Source organism: Lasioglossum baleicum, chromosome 4 (assembly GCF_051020765.1).
Source record: "Lasioglossum baleicum chromosome 4, iyLasBale1, whole genome shotgun sequence".
NCBI classification, from domain to species: Eukaryota; Metazoa; Arthropoda; class Insecta; order Hymenoptera; family Halictidae; genus Lasioglossum; species Lasioglossum baleicum.
In genome coordinates, this window is record NC_134932.1 from 10,424,656 (window position 1) to 10,437,450 (window position 12,795).

The 12,795-nt window shown below is 37.2% G+C and overlaps 1 protein-coding gene across 7 annotated transcripts in view; it reads right to left on the reverse strand.

Moving 5' to 3' along the window:
* The window catches only part of LOC143208209 (putative fatty acyl-CoA reductase CG5065), a 75,616-nt gene that overhangs the window by 42,618 nt on the left and 20,203 nt on the right, over window positions 1–12,795 (reverse strand). For 2 of the 7 annotated variants that reach the window (XM_076422387.1, XM_076422389.1), the window contains exons 2-3: window positions 12,570–12,658; window positions 1,461–1,498 (exon numbers count right to left, since the gene is read on the reverse strand). The exons of 1 other annotated variant lie outside the window; for it this stretch is intronic. The gene's annotated coding sequence lies outside the window, so the exon portion shown is untranslated. Of the gene's footprint in view, window positions 1–1,460; window positions 1,499–2,522; window positions 3,146–12,569; window positions 12,659–12,795 lie in introns of those variants that run through there. 4 more of the 7 variants (XM_076422386.1, XM_076422388.1, XM_076422390.1 and 1 more) reach the window with 3 other exon arrangements.

Consider the following 12,795-nt stretch of genomic DNA (forward strand, 5'->3'; position numbering starts at 1 on the left):
CGTCGATCAATGACCCTTAAGAAGCGGTGTCGGCGGCCGCGGTCATCAAACGGCAACACCACGATGAAATTTCCTTCTTAACCGCGCGATCAGGCGAGTCGTCGCGGATTAAATTCGCGGCGCTGCCTTTTCCCTCGGTTTCTTATTCCAGTATAGTGCGGTTCTGGAGCGCGACAGAGATCCGCTACGTGCATGATCCACCTTATCCCGTCACGTTGCAACAAATTTCCGGCTCGTAGAAGAGTCCTCGTGTTCGAGAATGCGCGAAGCCTCGCCTCGAGAAACCTTGCTTGGTAACTCGAGATTCGGACCGAACAGAGTAAAGGATAATTGTAGCACAATTTAATGACGAGAATCTCTTCAGCGCCGTCCTCGCGAACATATTCGTTAACGCTAAACCTAGCATCACCGGTCAAACAACCGGATTCTGGTCTTTTATTTCACAATTATTCAAATTATAATGACGCTTTCACTGGAAATGATTATACACACTTTTGTATATATATATAAACTCTATGATGTGATTTTTATAAAGCAGCAGGTGCCAACCATTTTAGTGGGTTTAGTGTTAATCTCGAAACGTTCGAAACAGAGCTGGGGAAAATAGTATTTTAAATAGTAAATAATCCTATTTATTTTTTAAAGTATGTGTACAACTTTGAAAATGAAATATTTTATTTGATGCAGTAATTTTTGAAAATAAAATAATTTATTTGAGGCGGTAATTTTTTTGAAAATAATATTTTATTTGAAGAACATTGAAAATATTTGCATTTTGTCTCTATTTTCAATTTCAATTTGAAATATTATTGCTGAAAATAATGATCCGAATTCAATACATTTATGAGTGCAAATCGTTTCTTAACGATAAGATATAGACTGTATTGTCTATGCGGTTTCTCAGAGTATTATAACAATGCAAAATTCTATTTCGTGTTTCAGATTGTTAAAATAGAAATATTTTATTTTGAGGTTCAGATAGTTAAAATAGAAATATATTTTATCTTCGAAATTGTATATCTTATTTAAAATACTAGTTTTTTAAGCAAGATAAAATCTAAAATATTAAATAGTATTTGAAATATTTGTTTCGTCAAATAATGCCCACCTCTGGTTCGTAACGCTCGAGCATTGCAAGAAATAGTGTGTTTAATAATCGAGTGATGCAACTAATGCTTCCAGTATACCGTACAGTAGTGCACATGAAAGTTGTACTATTTTGAAAGCATCGTCACTTTTAAATTAATTCTAACGCGAGCTGCCACTGTCTCTATTGCAACATTATTACATCAGATTCTGCACAACTAATGAGAAACAACGATCAAATAATTTATTGTAGTTATGTATCTTGATTTAAATAGTTTTAGAAAGCTGTGCTATCAAATATTTACATCAATTAAAAAGTCTTTTCCTCGAGGATTATAGTATCTATCGTAATATAAATTAATTTTTTCGCTTACCCATTCCGTGACAATCGAAGATTAGGTTTGCGCTCAGCCTGGCCATTGAAAACGAACAAAAAACAGAATGCACACGTCAGAACGCTATTAAATATCCAAAAGCATGAAAGGGAACAGCTAACTAATGTTCATCGCGATTTAAAAAAAAAGGTTGGAAATGATATGATACGATGATACGATACGATTAGTGATTTAAGAATCATGGTTTTGTCTTTCGAATTTCAATAAATATATTATAATATTTGCAGCCCCAGAAGAAGCTGAATGGATCTGTCGAGTTCGATTTCATTCTGTAATTTACGTTTTCCCTGGACTAAATAGCTGGATGAATACCACAATGTCGTTTTATGTAATTTATGTAAACGGAGGCCGTATAAGCTAGTCAGTTTTAGTGCTTGGAAGTCCCAGTGTTAATTGAGCCGTTCACAAGCCAAATCGACTAACCACTGTCTCAGATTTTCAACAGTACTGCTGAACCACTTGATTTTGACATTTCACATTTAGAATCAGTTTCGTTATCAACCACGGCTTTAATACCACGGGTGTTCGCAAAAATCCGATCGAAACTTGCCGAGCAATCCCGTTTTGCACCGAAAAATTCCAAGCGGTCAGATAACTAGATTGTAATTTATAACAAGAAAAATATAACCCGCTTGTAACTTTTGAAATTCATTGGAGAAAGGAAGATTTTTTTATTGGACTTTTCACAATTGACGCAGAAAAAATGTTTATTTTGTATAAAGATCCACAGAGCGATAACGCTACACTCTAATCGCCCGTTCAACGCTCCAACTTTTCTACTTCCGACGATCTTTTTGCAGAATAAAAATATTCTACTTAAACTACAACAAGCTCGAGTGAAATAACGAAGTAACTGATCGAGTTGCTCGCAAGATCATCGAGTGAATTCGCGAGAGCACCGAAGCGATCTCGCAGCGTAACTGGATCTATGCGAGATAAAACGACGCCACAAAATAACAACCACACTGCGCGTTCTCGCGGTGCACGGATAAGTGTCTTCGATCACCGTGTCCATCGCAAAAAAGTGTTTCTTCAACTCACCGGGACAATGATGGGTCTTATAATATCCGGGCAAGGTAAAATGTCAGGGTTGTTGGTGTCGTTGCACACGATCGTCCCAGAGAAACTCTGTTTAAGTCCTCAGCGGTGAGCGTCGACGCGAACGGGAACGCGTGTCGAGGATTACTAAGGGGATGATATGTGGGCCAGCCACTTTTAAGACCAGCGAACTAACGAAAGGTAGGACTGAGCGCACCTGGGACCAACCAGAGTTCCTTATACCCGGGCGCGTGAGAGGCCGGGACAGATTCCCCCACCAATCCCGGGCCCCTCCGATTACTATACGGTTGACGCATCTACACGTCGGATGCACGCCAACGAGAGACAACACACTCTTCGTGCATGATCCTTCGGTGAACTTTGAGACGGGAAACGAAAGATGACGTACGTTACCCTCCCGCGCTATAAATCACCCGCGTCACGCCGATCAACTCCACGTGCAACAAAATCAAAACATCCGTTCGGACCCTCTGTTGGTTTCGCACATTCTGACCAGAGGTGGGCATTATTTGGCGAAAAAAAATATTTGAAATACTATTTAACATTCCAGATTTTATTTTGCTTAAAGTAAATAGTATTTTATTTGAATAACCTGAACCTCGAAATAAAATATTTCTATTTGAACAATCTGAACCTCGAAATAAAATACTTCTATTTGAACAATCTGAACCTCAAAATAAAATATTTCTATTTTAATAATCTGAAACACACAAAGTAAAATAATTCTGTTTTAATAATCTGAAACACAAAATAGAATATTTTATATTTTGCGTCGTTATACCTAATACTTTCAGAAATCGCATTACTTATTTAATATTTCTTATTTTAGCAATCATTTAAAGAAGAAATGGTATTTCATATAAAAACTACATCATTTGCCACATTTTCGTTTTATTTTTTTGTTTGACTGCTGCTATTCGCATACAACATGGTGCAGCGTTCCAAATTGGAATCTGTTAGGGTGAACTTAAGGATGTTCTAGAGGTATATAAAAACGCAACAAAATTTTTGAAAATTTGACAAGATATAATTCTTACTAAATTAATGCAATTATCACAAAGTTTGGGTTCGATTCACTGCACCGTTTAAGAATTATAGCAACTTAAAGTTTGCACATTTTAACACGTTTTCTTATGGAGAATTCATAAAATTCCACTTCAAACCCTATTTAAGCCTTGAAAAAACGCAACTAGAAACTTAAAAAAAAAATACACTCAAAAACAAAAATATACTCATGAATGGCTTTCATTGCCAATAGATTGGTGGATTTCGAATTTCTTGTACTTTTTTCTCTCATGTTACCTCCAGAAAATCCTTAAACACAATACAATCTTTTCGGAGGAGGCGAAAAATTGAAAATTTTCGACACTGGAAATTACGAAAAACCTTAAATTCTTCTACATGCTTTCACATATTAATGTATCTTCTCTTTCCACCTATTGATTTCCAAGTCCAACATATTCCAATGAAATCATAATCAGCAACATCTGTCATTTGGAAAATTTTCAGTTCCGCGCCGCCTCCGAGAAGATTGTATTGTGTTTAAGTTCGTGTGTATTCACATAAATTAAATGGAAATTATTTCATACTTTTTAGTGAGTTTTTTCGAAGTCGGTTTAATTTTTTTTATTTCACACTTTTTAGTGGATCGAGCAGAATTTGTAGAACACCGTAGGGTGGTTTTTCGATCTTATTGGTTATTTGCAATAAAAACTGCAAAGAATGAAAAAATGCAAAATTTGTTTTCAAGGGACCAATCGGGAGACATACTCTACAGATGCAAAAGGTTTCGTTCCGATTGGTCCATCCATCTCGGCGTAATCGGTGAACATACGTAGAAACAAAAAACGGAAAAAAGAAAGGCACATACAGATCGAATTCAGTAACCTCCTCCTTTTTCGAAGTCGGTTAAAAATCATAACTCTCGATATAATCGAAATATTAGATGATTGCATAAAATAAAAGTCAAGAAAATAAAATTCAACGGTTAAATTTTAATGAATACAACTTTATTTATCAAGTATACATATGTATAGTTACCATTCTTTGATTTTAATTTAATCAATCTTTAACCAAATCTTTAAAATTGAACCATTGAATTTTATTTTCAAATCGGGCACGAATTTACGCAATCATCTAATATTTGAAAATTGATCAGATTATTAGATGCGATGTGTTTATTATTCGCTTTCTCGAATTCGAAGATAGCGGGCCAGACAATATTTGTTGAGTTATTTAGTCTCCAAGCCGTAGAGATTGTGCTAAAACCATATTATGTGAATTGATCCCCACCGGCGTTTGTTTGACCACAAAATCATTTGACCCCAAATGAAATGACGAAACGATTCAGAAGATTATTTGCTTGTTCCAATAAAATGAGGTACAAGGTTGATGTCGAGTGAATCTAAAGAATCATAGTTCTTTCGATATGTGTGCGGAAACCCACGCACAATCCCTGTCCTTTGAATACTTTCGTTTGAAGAAGAGAGGAACACACAGTGTAGTCATTTTGTTCGCATCTGCAGCGTTGAATCAGGTGTGTTGAAAAGATAAAGATCGTTGCGATATGTAAAGATATGAAAAACGTTAGCAATATAATTTTGGAAATGCATTTACGTTCCAGTTCTAATAGTTTCGAGAATACTCGATCAAATGTATGTATTCCTCGTCCTCATATTTAAAGATTGAATTGACCCCCGTTGAACGCGAATAATGTTTCCCCGAGAAATGATTGTCCAAATTGGACGATCGGTTCGCAAACGAATCGATAAACACACGGTGAGTCATTCCTCAATGTAAAATTCACTGTCACTGTTTTGTCGGGGCCGCGCTGGGGCAACATTGCCGATCAATTAGTGATGTTTCCCCAGCGACAACAAGTCGAAACGCATCGCAAATCGAACAATGGAGAAGGATCGACACTTTTTCGAGATTTCACGCTTAGCCGGGGTGCGAAAATGTTTCTCCGGAAACCCGGTGCGAGTACCTCGAACCTAATGACGCATCACAATCGCACGCACGTCGCAAGAACTGCCGGAGACAATGTAAACATGACGATTACCGTTCCCTAATGAACATCTAATTTCTGCACAATAGGCAATTATCCTATTGAGGCGTCGCGTGGAATGGAGATGGTCCCGCGGTGAAAGCGAATCTAAACACGATTGTGAGGATTCGCAACAGAACGATTTTCTGAACCCGTTACTCTAATAAATTCCCGTGTTTTTTTTATTTTATGTTTGTCCCGCAATTTTGTGTTTTGTTAGGTAAAGTATACAGTAAGAAGCATAACTGATCACACACACTTTAAATCAGAAGAACTTTTTTATGAATTTGATTCGTTGCAGTAATTTTTGAAAATAGTATTTTATTTTAAGAATATTTTGAAAATATTTGGACTTTGTCTTTATTTTCAATTTTAAATATTATTGCTCAAAATAATTTATTTATTCGATTTTTCTGAACACGCAAGCGACTATGTGTATAATTAGTACTGTTAGCCATCCAAAATGGAAATTACGATGGATTCCGAAAGGCTTAACTGAAGAAAAACGTACTTTTATCAAAGAAACCGTATTAAATGCTGTGAAACAGATTGCAAATCCAGATTCAGAGTCACGACCTCAATTACTTTCACAGAACAAAGAAGTAGATGACTTTTTTTCCTTTATGAAAAAAGAAACAACTGAAACGACTGATATAGTCATACAAACATTGCAGAATTAGAATTATTTCAATATTTGAGCGATAGTGATACACGAATTGAAAGTATTGCAAAGTACAAATACATGAAACATTATTTTTAAAATACAACACAGCTATTCCGTCCTCTGCCCCAGTTGAGGGACATTTTAACTTTGCTGGACTGATTCTGTGTCCTCGAAGGAGCACCCTAACAGATTCCAATTTAGAACGCTGCATCTTGTTGTATGCGAATAGCAGCAGTCAAACAAAAAAATTAAACGAAAATGTGACAAATGATATAGCTTCTTATATTAAGTACCATTTCTTCTTTAAATTATTGCTAAAATAAGAAATATTAAATAAGTAATGCGATTTCTGAAAGTATTAGGTATAACGACGCAAAAAATAAAATATTCTATTTTGTGTTTCAGATTATTAAAATAGAAATATTTTACTTTGTGTTTCAGATTATTAAAATAGAAATATTTTATTTTGAGGTTCAGATTGTTCACAAATAGAAGTATTTTATTTCGAGGTTCAGGTTGTTCAAATAAAATACTACTTTCTTTAAGCAAAATAAAATCTAATATATTAAATAGTATTTCAAATATTTTTTTCGCCAAATAATGCCCTCCTCTGGTTGACAATATCGACTTCGACAGTCGACCGAGTGGTCGCATTGCGCAGAGGAATCGGCCGAGTTAATTCGACGGAACATGCTCCATGAGCTGATTATGCTTGCACTTATCCGAGATAAATCCTTCCCGCTGATCCGGATCAAGCCATAGGAAGACCAAAATCTTGAAGTCTCTTGAAAATTCAACCGGGTAAAACGAAGTGGAAAGCCGAAATTGGTATACCCACAATGAATTAGCTTAAGAACCATGCGAACCGATGAACAGATTGGCAACGCTTCGACGATGAACCTGACCACATTCATATTCCGGTCATGGGAAGTTATAAAATGTTGTGTTGTGCAAGCTGTCGATACGTTTTCGGCGGATTGCATACTGGTAAGAATGTGTAGTAACTCGTGCCATTGTACTGGATACCTTGATCCCTTTTACCTCCAGGTGTAACGCAGACAACGTACAATTGGTCGCATAATCGCGCGTTACGTATAATTAGAATTAAGTAATCATTGTCTGCAGAAGCGTAATGCATCAACGCTAACCGAGCAGAACATCTGCCCAGTGTACGTTGTTTTATAAAATACACAACTGAATTCATTTAGATTTCTAGTCCACCATTGTTTGTCTGTTGCATCTACGTGACTTTTTCTTTATGTCTGGAAAACCTTTTTCTATCGTTTGCCTTTAGAAGCTTAAGAATATACAAATTAAACAGTTTTTTTTACAATCGATCGACTAAATGCGAGAAGCAAATTCCAATGTAAAAGACTAAATATTCTAAGGACGAGTTCCGAGGATAGCAATTCCAACAATTGCACATTAAACTGAAAACTGCCCTCTGCAAACAGTCGTAAATGAACTTATGTGCTTCACACCTCTGTAACCGTCAGCTAAACGAAAAAATTTTGAATGACCGTACTTCCATATTTCTCGGCGTGTTCAGTCGAACCGTATACTTTATCTAATCGTTATGCAAACACTAAACACGACGACCGTATTTAGGTGCTCTATTCAAACGTGAAACCCGAAGACACGCGTGCTAAAATTTCGTCGTGGTAGGAACTAATTGCCTTCAACGAATCGCCAACGACTTTCATTGTCATGTCATTGTTGTGTTCGTTGTCCTGTTTCACCATCGTGTACGCTTTGATTTTAATCAGGAAAATGTCACAACTACACTGGTAAAAGTATAAAAGAGAAATAACTCCGCATTTCTTCCGCAACTACCCAGAGTTGGGCATTAATCGATTAAAATTTTAATCATGATTGATTGATTAATGTGTACGATTAAAAAAAGAAATTGTCGGAAAATCGGCGATTGATTCAATTGATTGATGAAGTTAATCGTCAATCGTTGATTAAATGAAGAAATCGTCGAAAAATCGACGATTGATTTAATCGTCAATCGTTGATTAAAAAACGGAATCATCGAAAAATCGGATGATTTAATCAATTGTTGAAGTTAATCGCCTCACGGTCTATCCATAAATTGTAATAAGGAGGGAGAGAGACAGAGAGCGGATGGAGAATTGACAGAAATAATAATATATTTCAACAAAAACATGGTCGTAGCTTCCCAGGAATAATAACTTCAAACATAAAAGAACTAAAGTAGAAATTTAATCGTTAATCGCAATTAACGACTAAAACGAGGAGATTAATTGTTAATTGCGACTAACGATTGAAGTAGAAATTTAGTCGTCGATCGTTGATTAAATTTTTGCCCAACTCTGCAACTACCGAGACGTAACTGCACTGGACCCGAAAGGGGCGCACAGAAGACAAGGTATTTGCGTCACGACATTAGTGTTTTTGACGTGTAAGATCCATCCGCTTCTTTTTTTAATTTATCACTTGCTTTGTGTACGATGTCATTATGTGAATTTATTTGTATAATCAGCATTGAAGGAAACATTCAACGCTGTGAATTGCAGAAAATTAATCGATAAAGCAATCATTATAAACAACTGGAAATGAATTATCATCACTAAAAAAACCGGTAAAGTGAAGTGGGGTAAGCGCGCACTGGTTTTTGTAAAGTTGGACTCTAAACTGACGTATTTTCAGTCTTGGTATGTAAAAACTTGACGCTCTTATTGTTAGTATCAAACTTGGTACAATTATGTAGGATTCTAATTTTGCTTGAAAATTATCATTTTGATAAGATATTGTACAAAGTGTCAACTACTATGCACTTGCCCCGAAAATGGGGCAAGAAAAGAATGATTAACCAGCCTGCCATAAAATGCTTTTTATTGCATTAAATTATATTGTTTAGTTTTATAGTTATCCATTTTTAAACAAACAGGTACTTTTATGCTGAAATATGCAAGGGGACACATGTGTCGATGAAAACGTAGTGTCGGTCAAATCATGTCGATGAAGAATATTTGTAGATGGATTTGACCATGTCGATGAAAACATAGTGTCGACAAAAGTTAATCAATTAAATCGTGTTGCTAATGACCTTTGATGTTGAAGTAACATTAAATAAATAAATTTTAAAAAAAATCGTGTCGATGAGAACAGTGTCGGCAAAATAAGTTATCGACGAGCCCAGGTTAATATGTATGAACCCGTGTAGTGTTATTTACGGGGTAAGAGCATCTTAGTGTTTTTCTCAATAAATAAAAAAAAACTCTTTAAAAACCACGCTTATATTAAAATGCACTAAGGAGAAAATAATTTTTTTAGACATTAGTGACTAAATAAAAGCGTGGAGCGCTGTTATATTGACGTAATCTTCGTGGGCGCTCCACGCTTTTATTTAGTCACCAATGTCTAAAAAAATGATTTTCTCCTTTTTAGTGCATTTTAATATAAGCGTGGTTCTTAAAAAGTTTTTTTTATATATTTTTTATTTTCTACTTTTTAAATGGAACGCAAGATATTCATGAGAAAAGGGACTCGTTTCGCGCAGCTCGACTGAGGCAGCGGCTTGCTGCGAACCTCCGAGCTCCCACTCCACTACCCACTCCCCACTCTACTCGACGCGAGTATTCACGTACACGGTGTACCGGAGTGAAACGGGTTAGCATGAAATGATTCGGAATGGGAAATCGGGACTATTTGCACGCGTAATAAATAATATACTTAATTTATTTGTATAATTTGTACATTTTTTGTAGATATGTGTTAATATATTGTATCTACATAATTTTGACACTTCAAAAACACTGTGCAAAGACAAGACAAAGAAAACTGTGGAAGCGTGCGTAATGCAGTACACCTGAGTACACCCGGTAGAACGCGAATGAGGCAGTCTGCAGCGCTGCGGCGCGTGGCGTCGCTTCAGTGCCACTGCGCGCATGCGTTGTGCATTGGGAGTACTACCAATCAGGGCGAACCTGCGCAGCGAACGACACAAACTGGTCGTTACCCAAGTCCCTTCTCTCATGAGACAGACTTTAGTAATACTCGTATGAAATAGTATGATATAGAAACGCAAGATATACAGCAAATACGCGAGATAGAATGAGGGGATGACTCCGAGAGACGACGTCTCTTGATGGAGTCCGAAATTGTCCGAAATGGAACTGAATGAACGGAACACCACAGTGTGGTGACCTGGTGACCACACTGACTGAGCTCCTTCGGTGCGAAATGGGTCAGTGGAGTAGCGATGAGTCGGAGTGGGAACGCGTAGTGGAGTATGGAGCACTGGCGCGCGAAGTGGGGATCGCTGAACGCGATGACGTACTACCGAGTGTCGCGCGACGAGGTGTGACGGTTAATATTAAAATCTTTTTCTTCTCCTGAACGCACAGTTTTTTTTTAATTTGTTTTTTAATATTGCATTGTCATCCAGTTCTGGGCTACGTTTAAAGTTTCAAGTCTCTAGCTCATCGGGAAGTGGTTTAAAATTCGATTACAGGATTTGACGCATAATACAACAACTACAACGACGATAACTCGGCAAGCTAAGATAAGCGTGATAAAAAAATACAATAAAAACGGTTTATTTCATGTAAACCTACATCAATATTTGTTGTACTTACCTAAAATAACAACACAGAATATTGTATAGTAATAACTCGTAAACTATTGCAAGTACAGGGTAACCTCAAAGTTGTACGTGTACCTCGCACGTGACTGTTTGGTATTGGTTGATTTAAGCGTGGAAAACACCTTTGTTCTTGGGCGACATATATGTCGAATAGTTCATACTAACTTATACTACATTAATAAATACAAGCTAGAGAAATTTCGTTCATATTACAATAAAAATAACCAGTTAATGCACTTGCCCCGGTTACGCACTTACCCCACTTCATCTTACGTCCCGAACCTCGGATGTACCGTGTGTCGTGAAAAGTATCTAATGAAAAGTATATAAGTGCAGTTCGCGTCTCGTAAGAAGATGCTCGGAAGAAATGCGAAACGAATAGAAGTTGCAAAGGAACCGTCTGATTGGTCAAACGCATTCTCGCTATTCGCTGTGTGTGTGTGTGTGTGTGTGTGTTGTGTGAGAGAGAGAGAGAGAGAGAAGGTTACCACTTCAGAGTACTTTTAAGAACTTTTAAAGAGTAGGGATACAACAAGAGGCGACAGTTAGAAAGAGAACGACTTTTTATAGTGAAACAACCCATACAACCAATTTCAAACTCGATTCGGTAAGGATCGGCAATACTCGTACAATGCTAATTGTTCTAACTTTTCAAAAAAATCCCAGTCGTATGGTTGAATATTAAAAGTCATCCTGCTTTTAAAAGTGCCATGCAAGGTGAGGTGAAAATAAATACTGAAGTGTCATCAATGTGGTGTTTCCCCGAGGTTCGTGTAAATCAAGCATCACGGAAACGATAATCAAGGTATGTACATATGTAAATATGTATTGTGACGTCCGTTTACTCGTGTTTATTGAGGCACTATAAATGTTTCGGGAAACCCGTATATACCCGGTGACACATGAAAAATCGTTAAAGGATCGTGAGGTTTCTAATAGTACTATGCACAAAAATCGATTGATCAAACACAAAATTAGAAGCGCATAAAAAGCGTATAAAAAGAAAGGGGTAAACTTTACTGTACCGGACTCAAACGTGCCTTTCACCTATAAATTATGGTGTATTTGGTATGTAATCCAGTAGATTTGTACGCGGGGCGGCTGCAGATCGAAGTTTCGGTCCTGTGGGATCAATGGTTCAGGAGCTATGCTTGCTTAAAGTTGAGCAATCTGCAGTGTTTTTGATAGGTAAGGCCGCCGCCATATTGGATTATAGTGACGACCGCGAGCCGCTTACCGAGCAGAACCGCCGGTCCTTGCCCCCCCCCCCCGACCTAATCACAATCAACTCGGTAAGCGGCGCCCTTACCTGTCAAAAACACTGCAGATTGCTCAACTTTAAGCAAGCATAACTCCTGAACCATTAATCCGGCAGGATCGAAACTTCGATCTGCAGGCACCGCGGATACAAATCTACTGGATTACATACCAAATACATCATAATTTATAGGAGAAAGACACAAATTTTGAGTCCGGTACAGTAAAGAGCAGCCAAAAGAAAGAGATAAAAACTGGTCGAGAACTTGATCGCGAATCTAACTCGATATCATGCCTGCAAAAGGATAGAACGTTCGCATACAAACGGTCCCTCGAGAATCATCACTGAATCTTACGAGCAATAACAAACTTAGAACTTAATGAGGCTAGCAGCGGCGGCCGTGAACGATGAAAAGTAGCAATTATACATTAAGAGTACATTCCACTCACTTCGAGGATCAAAAAAGGTCATAAGTCGTCCACATGGAAGCTCTTCCTGTCCAAGTCATAAACGTCTTCCTTCTTTGGTGAACTTTTTCCTAAGAAGACGGAAAAACACGTTTTATTGTTGATTTGATTGCTTCCATTCCGCTATCATATAAATGAACAACGTCAGTAACAGATCGAATTTTTTCAGTAGTACTATTATTAGAGAGAAGAAAACTATTTTACGGAG